Consider the following 13,285-nt stretch of genomic DNA (forward strand, 5'->3'; position numbering starts at 1 on the left):
GCGGATCACGATCGTTTTGGCCGACCGAACTGAACGGACACACGTAAAACAGCAGAAATTTGACCTATAACGCTTCGATTTTCTATACATATAATTAATGGTACCGATGACTGTTTAATGGCGAAACGTTTGTTAGGCTGGCGTCAGCGGGGTCGAACGCAGTGTGTTCCATTTAATAAAACGGTGCGCATTGTCTATTGGCCGAAATACAAATATTTCAGGAGGTAGATTGTTGGACATTATACAATTTTATCACAGTAACCTCGTGCCAACCCGACAACGATAATATATATTTTTAAAGATATTATGTAATAATATTCCATTGAAAAAATCATAATAATCGTCGCAAATCAACACAAATTGTTCGATAACATTTCCCAATAAACGTCCGAAAAACTTTAATAAAAACTAACATTTTTATTTTCCTAAATGTATGTGCGGCGTGGGCTAAAGGTTACCCCAACCCCAACTGGTAACTTGTAAACATGGTGATTTTTATTTAATTTTCATAATTAAAATAGTTCGCTGAAAATTATACCATAGTGTTTAAAAATAGTTTAATGACAAGTTCATACGCTTCACCGTTTTACACTTTTAATAGCTGAGAAAAAAAGTTGAGTAATTGAATGTTTTTCTTTTGTAAACATTTTACAATTCCATTATCCATACTGTGCTGTGGTGGTAGGTACACAAAAAAAAATGTGGTGGCGTGACAACTATATACCCTATACATCCCATTTTCCTACGCATAACCGCTTCTGACAGTGTATATAGCATTCCTTTCGGCCTATAGTACGGTTATCGATGAATTTTGAAACGAAAGGTCTTGTTGACATAAACCCTTTAATGATAGTACAGTCGTTGTAGGCGCTGCGGTTGCTTCCATTAGAAATTATTCTGGCGGGGCTTAACAGATACGGCCATAAAAGTCGAAATATATTTATATCTTCTTTGCCTTTACCTGCCAATAATCCCAGATGACTAACTCCCACATATTATATTTAAAACAAGTGTACAACTTGATCAGAACCCCGGTTGAAACAAAATAGTTCTCCGACATTTCGCATCCAATTGATTAATTAACTTGACATTCATTTAATGGCGACAAAAGTAATGGGTTTCCTATTCCAAGTAGCCGAGTACAAGTTATAAAGCAAATTCAACGCGTTTTTCTTTAAATTTTAAATTATATATTTATTTAAATTATTAAATATATATATCATTAGATTGCCGTTTATCGTGATCAAGGCGATTTGTCAAATCGTCGCGCAAACCGAATTTCAAGCAAAATATAATATGTAGGTATATTTTTTTAACACTGAAAACCATGCAATAATCTCATTTGGACACTCGGGTGCCGACAATCGACAAAAGTATTTTTAAAAGCTCAATCACGAACCGTGAAATTGTTTATTATAATAGTGTAGGGTCGATTTTTGTGAACTTTTTTGTCGACAGATAAACCGCGTGTATAAAAAATATATTTTTAATTAACAGCTCAATCAATATGATTTTTATTATTCGTTTAACCGATATAAATATTATTTTAAATAATGCGTGTAACGCGATGTTATTGTTTTAATGTTACTGTATTAACAAGCCCATATTATGACTTGGCCTATTTTTTTTACCGTCCCTACGACCCAATGGATAAATGTTGAGAATATCGAGAGTTAACCCTTTGAAGCATGGTGGTATAAGTAATTTACCACTTTTTCAAAAATTGCCTACTCTTGCACGGTGGTATATATTTATTACCACCTTCATAATCATGTTCAGGGAAAATCAGAGAAAAAAAATGCTGTGCTTCTAAGGGTCAAACGATTGGCAGCTAGCACCATAGTCCCTATAATATCTACTAACGTCGATTCCTTGAAATTTGTTTTCCATTTTCGTAAGCATAGAATAAACATTTTTGGGTAACGCTGTATGAGTTTTTTCAAAACGATAGCTCCCTAATAAATACGATTTTAGCTCACAGTTCACTTCATGTATGAAATGAACTGTTACAGCATCAAAACTATCATTATTTAACGACGTCCCCGCGTCTGTTGTAAAAGGAATACATTTTGATTGATCCAAGTTGGTTTTTACAATTTCTTTAGTTTTTTTCATATTTCCTTCTTCCTTTGATGATTGGTTCTATTTCGAACGTCGTGACCGTTTAAGCAAGCGTATAATTATTATAATTAATATTTCTCCAAACTTCCCGGATACGTACAGCCCATCGATTTACTACTGATTCTTTCTTTCGGTAGCCCGTCTCATCTCGCGATATTAAATTTATTATGAGCCAAACGAATATTTTGATTTTGTTTTTCATTCTGGAAACTGATTAGTTTCGGTGTGCGTTTTGTTTGCGCCAGTCGCCGAAGCGAGAATCCGAGGGAATGACTCAAGGGGGAACAAAGCTAATTTAGTTGTATAATTTCATCTTATACTAACGCCTTTGTGCTCAGTGCCGTGCTAACCACCGTGAGTACCCTCTGGCGACCGGTTATTGTCGCCTTTTTCTAAAACTACATTTTCTCCTTGCCACGTCATCTTTATTGCAAAATTGACATCCCCGTTAATTCAGCCCTTTTAGTCGCTCTAGGGTACTCGCTTCATTTACCTCTGCCCTCTCCCTGTAGCCTTTGATAGTTTTTTCGGTGAATGACACGTTTTTTAATAAGCCATTAGAGGTGAAATAGAGAGGAGATGTTTTCATGTAATTCTACTCCGGCCGAGACAATTTTGTAACCACGCTCTCCTACCAATAATATTACAATACAACCGTTTACACATAATGACGCACACCGATCGCATTATATGTGTAAGCCAATCGTACTGTACTGTAAGACTATAACAGCAACAATATTATTATTATGATGTTTACAATCACGCTTTCCACGCTGCGTCTAAAATACAAAACATGAGATAGCTAATGCACCGAGCTAAAGTGATTCATCTTGTGTGTATTGCATACAAGAGTAGAGGGCAACGGCTATGCTGTAATTGTTTGAATTCAAAGCTCAACGGCGCAAATATTTTGCAATCTGAGACTTTGTATGCGAAATTAATCACAAGTGCTGCTGACCTATATTGTGTTTGATTCGCTCTACCGTTAAACAACCAATGCAATGATTGTGTTTTGCGGCTGCTGTTTGAATAACGATGATATGTGCGGCGCGATTTAAGCGTCGATCTATGCATCTACTGACGACGAACCGACAACATATTATGTTGTGTAGGTAGTGTAAAATGAAAACGTCAATCGCATACATGGTTAATGGTTATAGATATCTATATATATTATATATCAACATCTCCAGGACTGAAACTGTACCGCGTTATCGCCCCACTTGTCTCGTGTGAGTTGTAGGTGATGCCGCCGCCGCCGCCGTCGTCTCTATTTCAGTCACGTGTGTGCCTTCTTCGTTTGCTCGAGACACTCTTGAGTACCATCGAAAAAGTTGTATCATTTTATATACACGGAAAATTAACAGACAGACAGACAAGCGCACCGTTGCCGCTGCCAACGTTTTTATTATTATTTTATTTGTCTCCCCATCCCTCTCCGTCGTCGCACACTCTCGTGTTTGGTTTGAAATATGACGGACATTTTTCTCATAAAAAGCCCATTCCATCGCCAAATTTTGCCCGTGGTCCCGCAGTTACACGGTAGTGGGAAAATTCTATCAAGTCCGACTTGGCAAGAGAAATATATAAGCACGTGTACACTTACATATCGACTTGCATTCACCGTGCGGCATCGAAACGTCCAATGATGTATTCGACCGCTTCACAAAACATTAACACTTTGCATTTTGTTTGTCTTAATATTTTCTTAGTCGATTTGCAACCTACTCGAACTATTAGAAACACATAAATTAACGAAATGGCAGAACGATTCTTGGACACAAGTAACAAAGCCCTCCACCGTTCCTAAATTCGGTTTTTATATAATATTTATTTGGTAATAAACCGATGTAATATAAAAGCATGAGGAGTCAGTTTAACATTCAATTGCGTAAAACTTTTTTTTTTTTTAAAAAAAAGGCTACATTAAGTTAACAGAAGTATGCACATAAAAATGGTACCTAGATTAAGAGGAATGGAGGACTATTTATATACTGTTCATATTGGTTGTGGTTAGAAGTAATTTAATATAATTTCAAGTATCTTCGCCGTTAACGATGGCCGAGTACGCGGGCATTATTGTACACACTATCAATATAAATTACAAGACAAACGGTTGATATTTTCATACACTCGATTCTATCACAACGGATGGCAATTGTTTTTGGGAAGGCGATTGTTCTCAGAGCTAAGAAATCAGACAATCGAGCCCCCAAGTAATTGGGTCAGAGCCGAAAGGATAATAATTGAAATAATATCTTCTCAGCCCGCCGCATGGAAACTCAACAAAGGTTTTCGCAATGCTTTTCTCGATTGACAGTCGTTATTGTTATTCTGTCGTTGTTTGCACTCGGATAACCAATGCAATGGCGACAAACCGAGAAAAAAAATATATTATGTACCTCTTTTATTGACAAAGGTTTTCCGACGGTAACTGATTAAATTATTAATTCAAGAAATCGCGTACCATGTTACCGAATCCGGTAGCTCTCATGTGTTAGGCATTTACATTAATATTGTGTATACACAATATGCGTGTTTAAACACCCCGGCCATAGCAGTACACCACGGCATAGAGAAGATGGTGTCATAATATTATTCAGTAAGTACCGTGCAGTGCCATGCGCTCAATTTTTAACTAAAAATACATTTAAACGTTTTTGTGTAAAGTGAAACGATTTAAACACTTCACGGTGCGCATATAACATTAAATAAACTTAAACTTTTCTCATCTTTGTCTCGCGGATAACGGATGCTCACAAAAAACCCAAACTAACCTGACCAAAAAAATATTAACAATTTTATCTAATCTAACAATTTTTTTTTTTGTCCCACACAAAGGTCTATGTTTGACTTTGATCTTCCGACAGTTGATAAATCCCTCGGCACGCCTTTCAACGTGGTTAGCAGTGACGCGACGAGTTTTATATGAATTACCCGCCAAAGATCACCGCACCCCCCCCCCCCACACCAGCGTTTCAAATTCCGACTCAAAGTATGCCCAACTTAAAGCGATAAGTATAAAATATGTTCAAAGTTTAAATTGCCTATAGCCTGCCGTGCATTTCGCTGTTGTAATTCACTATACACACACTAATCACTCACTATACACGTGCGCGTTTTCAATCTCATTAAATAGCAAATATATTCCAGGTCATCGGACCCGGGATTTAGTATAGGCTCGTTTAAATCATGTATTCGACGGCAATAGCGTGCCACAATTATCATTATAGAACAATTAAAATATAAAATGATTACGTCGGATAGAAATCCACGCCAACTATAATTTATACAAACGGGTTATTTCATCAGAAGTGGGGGTTGTGAGTGGACAAAGCTGTTCGACTAAGTTAATCGAATCCGGCCGTTGATTTACTTACAGTAATTGGAATAACTGTTAAGTACAATCAATTCTGAAACAAAAAATTTAAAACGCCATTAGTTAAAATAATTTTCGTAAAGAACTGATTTATTTAAAACTGACTTCAGCCAGGTCATAGTATAGTAATTGTAAAGTATATAATATACTGTAAAACTCAGCACCAAGTCGCCCCTGAATTTTTGTACTTAAGCGTATACGAGACGGTGTCGTGTGCCAACCAACACAATATAGAGGCGTTCATGTTAGGCACACAATATACACGCATGAACTTTGTGTATTAATTTATATTACCCTGTAAAGACATAAATAATTTTAATTATACCCGCGCGCCGTGTAATCCTATTATGAGCGCTTAACCCGATAAGTTCGACGACGGAATGAAAAAAAAAAAAAAACATTTTAAACTTTGCTGGGGATTTGACGGTGACAGGTACAATATTCCTGCGTCCAAGGTACCTACCGTCAGTATTATATAATAAACGGGCAGTATTTAATATACATACACACATAGATATATATTTTTAGTGACTCGTTTTATTCCGTTTAAATATGTTATAATTTGTTTTTTTTTTTTAATGAACCTCTAGTAATAAAAACTACATATCAAAATACAATTTTAGACTTGATTACACAGCTCGATTTTTAAATTTAATTGCTCCGGAAATTAGACCAGCTTTTATTTGAGTATCATTGGGACTTTTTGAAAAAGTTTGTTTTTTATCGGCTCTAGTTTTGTATTTCCCATGCTCAGTATAGCAACTTTTTGCACAATATTCCTATTTAGGTATCGTTAGTATATTGCATTAATTTAAGATTTACAACAAAACCATTTATCATTTTATGTTATTCTAATTTTTGAAACTTCCATCCATCAATTTGATTAAAAGTAACTCACTTGTGGGGAGGTTCAAATTCTTATTTAATTTAGTATCAAACAATTCGTAGTATGTACAATAAGAACTATGAATTAAGTAAAAACATAAAAGGCCATAACTTAATTTTAAAAACAGATAATATAAATCGGCCTTTTACCTATCTTAGAAGAGATTTTAAGGTTTTATAACATAAAAACAATTTGTTGGAAGTTTTTGTATTTTTTTGTTTTTGATAGAAATAAATGTATTAAATTTTGCTCTTTTCATTATTATTTGTATTATTGAGATTTCTGGAATCCGGATATTCTCATCTTTACTTCAAACCTAATATTAGCGAATCTAGTAAAAGCCGAAGGTTTCAAGAGTAACAAACTGTGTCTGAATTGATTGGGGTCAGTTTTCGTTTGTATTAATTCAGCACATGAGTCGAAACGCAGCGCACGTCCAGGACTGAAGAGGAAAGGAGTTATAGAAAGAGAAGAGATACCGCCCAATAAACGGCGGTGATGTCTTGTGACTATTGAGTAGATAAATTGAAGAGTTGGAATAACAACCAGACAAGTCCGGGTTTCAAAACTGTTCTAGGCAATGAAAATAAAATTCTTTATCCCATTTACTAGCTCTAGCGTTGGTGGGGGGAAAAATGCGTTTTGTATTATGTTTGTAGATGGTAATAGGTAGTCTAATTTTACTGTTTGTTCCAACAAAATGTAGATAATTTTTCTATGAAAAAATAAATTAATTTGATGAAAATAACGGACTTGCCAAATCAAAACGTGACCCTGAGTGAATAATTCGCATATAAAACGGCCTATATGTGACTGTTTTGAAAATTTGTCGGCCAAAAAAAAATTAATGAAATGTATTCCAATTGTGAGCGCAGAGATTTTTGGTAAATTATGCACCGTGAAGAAACGCACCGGTAAAAAGGGGTGTATGAATAAGAATGATTTGTGGTAGTCACCACAAAGTTTCCGGTTCCATAAATAACACGGTTTGCCCGCACGTGTGCAGCGAATGAAGTCTAGAAAGTTTGAGTGGAACCCCTTTTGACGTATCCACCACTTTGGCGTTTAGACTAATTACCATAAGCGATCCGGCGTGGGCCGACTGTTACACCGTCTTAACGCATACCACCGTACATGCGCAAACCCACAATGTCGTTTTATTGTTTGCAGCAATACTTGATAATACCTACGTGCCCGTGAGGTAGTAAACGGCGTTTAACAACTTGTAACCGTGCCATTTTGTGTGCGATAAAAGCCCACGAGAAACACTATAAACGTTTATAAGTGACGTAAACGGCATAACTTTCCACGCAACGCGCGTCTTTCCGCTAAAGTATTATGACGACACACCGTGTACCGCATCTCGCCCGTAGTTCTTAAACTATGTCGTCGGAACAACAGACAACAAGACGTGTGGAATTGAATCAACGTAAGTAAGTGATAACAAGTAACAACAGAAAAAGAGCTAGCACATTAGGGTTGGGGAGGTTACAGCTCTTAGAAATTATTGTAACTGAAAAAGTGATAATTTCGCTTTCAATAAAAGTCTTTCGACGAGAATCTGCAAATGAAAAAAAACTATTAAATATAAACAGTACATTCGTTTATTTCAATGTGTTTTGAATCGGTCCAAAAAAAAAGTACCATAACCAATACCATCTAATCTTCGCATCCCAACTAAAACATATTAAGTATTTCGGATTGTGATACGATTGTATTAGACGTTGAATTGAGGCGAATCTTTGCGACTTTCTTTTGTTATGAAATATTAATAATAGTAATTGGTTTTCTGTAAGGCTGGAAGATATAGGAGAAGTATTGGTTTGGATAATACACAAAATTAAAGTTTTTAATTGTAATTCTTTGTTTTTATTTAACCTATTTGTTGATTGACTTATCTAATTCCGGTTTAAGTAGACAGACAGACAAGTAGACAAATAATAGCATTATAGTAATAAATGGAAATTGTACTGTCGCACAATCAACTTTTTAAGGGGCAAGGATAATTTCTAACCGGATGTTGAAGTAAAGAAGTTTTTTTTTTAATTTCAATCAATATATAGTTGAAAATATTAAATTCTAAGGTCGCCGTTGTAATAAGTCATGTTTTTAAGTTGTTATTTTAAAATCTTTATTAATCTTTATTAATCTTCACATATATATTTTGTCTCACACAACTCACGGAGTTAGATCTAATGCAAACTTGTCTAAGTTTACTCGAATGTTATGACTTTCATTCCGGACTCTGCGAACTTATCTACCGGGCTGTCCAGAGTTTAAAAACATTTCCCATAAATCTTCCTCGTTTTGTTGGCCTGTTGACTTGAATCAAACTTTTGCTACTTGTATGACATCCGGCCAACAATTACCGTCAATTAACTTTATATTATATAACTATTTAATTATCATAATTAAAACTTTAATATTTTCAAAGAGCCTGTACAACGATGATTTTATGTCGAATACTGTAATAAACACATTTTCCAACAAAAATATAAATATTAGCACTGCTAATTGAAAATTAAATTCATTAATCGAAATATAAGAACAGCGGGGGTAATTTATGTTTTTGGTATTACGCGAAAGCTACAAGTAAATCTTAACATGTTACACAACGAGAGATGTTATTATGGCCAAAATAATTCTATTGCGTTTCATCATCGATTACAATCTGAATACAGATATTGCGATGCTATGAAAAACGATGAGCTCGAAAAAACTCATTATCATTATTGACTGCAGCTTTTGAATTATTATTTTAATATAAAACCACTATCATTGAGCATGTTGTTTGTACAGAGTTTTTATACAAAGAAACGCGATACTATGAACACTAATAACGTTTGAGCACGCTACAAGAAGATCAAACTTCCGAATTCATAAAAATAAAAAATATTTTCTTTTGTATTTGAGCGTTTAATATATTTTTTAATACTGTTCAATAGATAACAAATTATTCGTTTGCAATAAGAACGTGAAAAACAAGAAACCACTTCATCGTCTTCGGCTGTCCAACGAGCTTTGTTCATTATTCTGTAGTTCTGATAGTATATATATTCATAACGCTTGAATTCGAACTAAGATACTACATTTTTTATCCCATAACTTGACATTGTATCTTTAAATGTACACATATATATATACATATATATTTTTATCTATAACTTTCCACGACCAACATAAAAAGTAGTATTATTTTAACCATTGTTGATATTTTAAAATTAGCCATTTCCAAGTCAGTATAATATTATCTTTCAAATATAAATACAAACCATTGTGTATCAATCAACGCGCCCTATTGAACAGTTGTTAAGTCTCTCAACAGTCGTTTCAGGCTATTTAAACGGACATCCTGCAATTTCGAATACTCTTTTCACATAAATAATAGTTATTCCAACAAAACAAACTATTTAACTTTAGACGATCGGTAAATTGATGTTGATGACGTCAACAGCATTGCTGAAAACTTTTCCAATTTATAACACGTAGATATATATTTAAATGGCTATAAACCTCTTCTCACAATCATCACAATCGAGTCAACCGTATCATTGAAACTAAACTCGAATAATCAATTTATATTCCGTCCACGCTATATTAATTGTTTTTCTAAGAACTCAATTTGACTAAAACTAATTAATATTTGGCAAGTCGTGTTGCTTACTGTTTTCAAGGAATATATACAACTCACAGAAACGTTTTACACGTATAAAATAGTTAGTCTGCACTCTTTGATTAGACATCTCCAAAAACTAATTTAAAACAATTCGCCAACACTAATAACCTAACCGATCGTTGACATTGTGTACTGTTCAAAGGTGCTGTACAGTAAATTTGAACAATATGCAAAATCCAGAACAGTATGATATTTTTTCTCAGCCGAGTTCGTTCGAAAAATGTTATCATAAGACATTTAGATTGTCTTCTCCGTTTATTTTTTATATTATATTATATAATGAAAAAAGGCGAATGATGCCTGTAATAGCAATAATAATAAAGCAATAAGTAATAAAAAAAGGCGCTTTTTTTAATTACGTTGAATTATTTTTTTCTTCAAAATATTAATGTCTTTCGTCTCGTTATATTATATTCCAAAAAGTTTTCCGCGAAATATTTATAACTTATTTATTTTAAAATTGTATTTGTATTCTTTATTTCTATTACTTAAAAACAATTTTAAACAAAGCGGAATCTTGTTTGTGTGCTACACTATGATGTATACTACATCATATCATCAATTTCAAACAGCAATAAACCATTTTTGTTATACCATTTATATTATTATAATAGTAGGTATTTGATATAAGCGGTATGCCCTATGTTTTTGCATTCACGTCCGTTTGTTTCATTGTTATTTACTTCAGCAAGGCTCATAAAGTTAAAACGTTTTTGGTTTGAATTCCGTAAAAAAGTAAAACAAGTCAGTAAATACGAACAGATCAATGAAAGTTTACAGCTTAGGCATACTTTTACTAAATACACGTAGTTGGAAAAGTAAAAATATGTGGTGGTCTCGTTAAATAAATAATTATCACATATTAGTGCAGAGTAACCTTTAAAAAGCCGAGTCTGCCGTTTTCAGCCGTTTCCAGCCGAGTCTGCAACCACGAAAGAGCATTTTCATGTCCCGTTGAAGTACCGAATAAATATAGATTAGTTGTGGAATTATAATTAAAAAAAAAAAAATTACATGGAGCTTCCAGTTACAGCATAAGCCAAGGAGATTAAAAAATTATGTACAATCATGTTTCTGGCTAAAATTGTAGTGTTTATTATCTGGCCAAAAGTAACTTAACATAGTTTAATATATAAAGAATTAAACTGTTTTGAATTTATTATTTAGTTCTAATTTGAACGTTGAACGTACATCATATCTCTTATCTCCTATATCTTACCCCTATCACTCACCCCTATCCCCTACCCCTATATCCCACCCCTATCACTCACCCCTATCTCCTGTCCCCCCCTTATCTCCTACCTCTATTTCCACCTCCAACCCATCTTCGTGTGGTAACGCTCTTTTGGTAACGCTTTTTTTCGGTTATTTGCCATAGCTAATTCCACCCCTTTCCCATACCCACCTCATCTTCAACCCTTTCGCTTTTTTTGTTACGCTCTTTTGGTAACGCTTTTATGGTAACGCTTTTTTCGGTTATGTGCCAGAGCTAAGACATGAAAATGTCAAAAATAATGTACTGTATTGTATTTTTTCTTTTTAACATATTGATTTATGACTATTAAGTTTATGTTTAATTTAATATTAATTTCATACGCCAAAAAGTTCTTCGATGAACTAAAAACAAATTATAATAAAATCTGTATTTTATCAAATAGTTAGATATAGGTGACATAAAGTGTGATATAGGTGACATGAGTATTAACGTGACAATTATTAATACTCATGATTCGACATTTTTTGGATAAAATTTGAGAATTATTGGTTTTAGCCAGTTTTATTTTTATTTTTGAACACTGTGCGTTTGATCACCACCTCGTGCTTTCTGAACTCGTTTTACCCGAGGGTGCTATTTTCACACGGTAATCAGGACAATGCGAGTTGAAGACCTTTTACAATTAAAGCACAGCAGGCCAGGACCGGGAGGGATGCAATTACCTGTTCCCCCAAAAACCCTAGGGACGCGTTTTGCGCGGTATTATTCCACAATCGTCGTCACTTGGCTGCCGACCTAACCGTTTGTAATATTATATTATCACTGTTATTATTATTATTTATCGACCACGTTCGTTCAGACACAAAAACTACACCGCCGGTCGTGGGTATAAGTATAACAATAATAATATTACCCAAATTCGCTGTTATATCTTCGGTCACGTCCGACGAAAGTCGTTTGAACGATTCTGTAATGATTGAAAACCCGCCAAAATATAAAACATTAATTTATTTTACATTCATACCGCGTGTGCTGTACATATTATGTATGTACAACGACACCGGTGCTACCTATACACTATTGACATACGTTTGCTATTTGCTACGTTTTTTAACCAATTCATTTGTGTATAAATTTCGAATTTTCAATATGTATACATTTTTTATTCGACGTCGGTTCGTTTGCGCGCGTTAACCGAAATTTGATTTTCAAACGATTCGAAAAAAATGATTCCACGAATCGATATATATATATTTGAAGTTAGGAGTTGATTCAAAAGAAATACACACAGCGCGGAATACATAATGAATCCAATTGAGGAAATAAACGATGTTAATAAAAAAAAAAAAATACGTGGATTTTCTTCCCGCGAAATCAGTGTACAGGGATACCCATTGATGCATATATATTTTTTTTATTTGCTATTCTCGAAATATTGTAAAAGACCCAAGTATAATATTATTAAAGACCTCGGGAGCAAAAAAAAAAAGTAAACTGCGAAAAAAGTTATTTTTTTGACTTTCATTGACAGAACAACTTAAAAAAATAGACATCATGATTTTTTTTGTTTCTCTGTAGCTTTGTCGTTTATGTAATAATCACGTTTGTTCAGCGATTTGGTGATCTAAAATTCTGATTATCCTAGGCGCATTTTTGAAAAATTGTTTGTCGAAAAAACCATGTTACATCGTTTGACATTATACTATTTCTCTATCTCTTTAGTCTGCAAGTACTATGCCAGTTATGATTAAAATAAAATACATATAATATTCACAGTAAATAAATCATGGAGTTGGATAGTTTTTCAACCGAATTCGACGGACTTCCGTTAACGAACTGTTTTTTGTTTACACGTACTCGTGACTTTTTAGTTTCTACTGAGCGTCATTGCAAGTTGTAACCGCCAAAGGAATCAAATAAAAAAAAAAACAGGACACCGAAGAGGAAGTACGATGCAGAGTTCAACAACCACTGGTTCGGAAATATTCGTACGATTTGCGCAGTAAT

The 13,285-nt window shown here is 34.2% G+C and overlaps 1 protein-coding gene across 6 annotated transcripts in view; it reads right to left on the reverse strand.

Moving 5' to 3' along the window:
- The window catches only part of LOC126833707 (ras-related protein Rap-2c), a 91,582-nt gene that overhangs the window by 56,479 nt on the left and 21,818 nt on the right, over positions 1-13,285 (reverse strand). The window contains exon 1 of one of the 6 annotated variants that reach the window (XM_050565196.1): positions 5,502-5,534. The exons of 3 other annotated variants lie outside the window; for them this stretch is intronic. The gene's annotated coding sequence lies outside the window, so the exon portion shown is untranslated. Of the gene's footprint in view, positions 1-5,501; positions 5,535-13,285 lie in introns of those variants that run through there. 2 more of the 6 variants (XM_050565198.1, XM_050565199.1) reach the window with 2 other exon arrangements.

The sequence above is a fragment of the Adelges cooleyi genome, unplaced genomic scaffold (genome assembly GCF_023614345.1).
Source record: "Adelges cooleyi isolate 19-005CV unplaced genomic scaffold, UGA_ACOO_1.1 ACOO_flye_CR_arks_rails_tigmint_CR_PRNA_2, whole genome shotgun sequence".
Taxonomy (NCBI): Eukaryota; Metazoa; Arthropoda; class Insecta; order Hemiptera; family Adelgidae; genus Adelges; species Adelges cooleyi.